The following is a 1,235-nucleotide window of genomic DNA, read 5'->3' as shown; positions in this document are numbered from 1 at the left end:
TTCTAGTTAAAATTATTGTTATGGATTCAGGCCTATAGGACGCAAACTCCCATTAGTACAGGAGCTAGCAAAGGTTTAACTGTAATCTCGAGTACAAAAGGTTTAGGGCCATGATAATGCAAATATGTGAATAAGAACAGCATTTTATGCAGTAGCTAGGGGGCGCCACCAGAAGTGGGCCAAAAATTCGATTTGTATGACACTTTTAGTATATCAATCAAATTAGTTTTAAAAGTTTCTTAGCAGGTTACCTTCTCATATTGTATCACTCTCAAGTGACACATTTGGGAACAAATTGATTTCTGAGTGGAATAGAGGTGGCGCGAATATGAGATTCATCATTCATTCATTTCCAGACGCCATGTATCCCAGACGGGGTGGCCAAGGGCTTAGAGCTGTTTTACGAGGAGGGGCACTAATCCACCACCAACCCCACTTGACACGTAGGGATGCCAACAGCATCTGGTGTTCCCAGGCGGTCACCCATCCAAGTACTAACCAGACCCAACGTTGCTTAACTTCGCTGATCGGACGGGAAGCGGTGTACTCAATATGAGATATTAACTAATATCTCTAGTACACCGACCAAACTTAAGAAAAGTATCCTTTGCAACATGCCAATTAAAGATTACCAACTCTTTTATGTGACTTATGGGGACTACCACATTTATGTGTGGGTAAGAGGTCACTGTCAAACAGCCACGCCCACATAATTCATCCTTTCAAACTCGACTATAATCATATTTTAACATGGACACCAAATTTGTTCCAAAGTCTTTGTTGGATCACGAATAACCTTTCTCATCCCTTATAGTCCGGGCTAGAAAGTAGGATTTTTTAGTGAACCTTGCACTTGGATATATATATATATATATATATATATATATATATATATATATATATATATATATATATATATATATATATATATATATATATATATATAACACTGGTTTTAAACAATTTCGACCTGCTGATTTCAAATGTGATGAGGGCCAGACGATAAAAGTTGAGAGTTTTTGTAGACCTCTCTTTAAAGCAGGTATATAAAATCATAGTAAAAGGCACTGGCTATTTTCTCTTATACCTATCTAGAGCAAGAACTCTGCCAAGATTGACAATTTGTATGGAGCTCTGTAAAATTAATTTAATTCTACACTTCATTATTACTTATTATTACAAAATAGGTAATTATTGTATGCTATTAATTAAACTAAAGATACTATAATTTATAG

At 35.7% G+C, this 1,235-nt stretch overlaps 1 pseudogene; it reads right to left on the bottom strand.

Moving 5' to 3' along the window:
* Positions 1–450: 450 nt before the first annotated feature.
* On the bottom strand, positions 451–565 carry LOC145417213 (5S ribosomal RNA; annotated as a pseudogene).
* Positions 566–1,235: the final 670 nt, after the last annotated feature.

This window comes from Coenobita brevimanus, chromosome 109 (genome assembly GCF_032717465.1).
Source record: "Coenobita brevimanus isolate Jiangsu-jjx chromosome 109, ASM3271746v2, whole genome shotgun sequence".
Taxonomy (NCBI): Eukaryota; Metazoa; Arthropoda; class Malacostraca; order Decapoda; family Coenobitidae; genus Coenobita; species Coenobita brevimanus.
The sequence above is the reverse complement of the archived record's forward strand: the minus strand, read 5'-3'. Positions and strand labels throughout refer to the sequence as shown.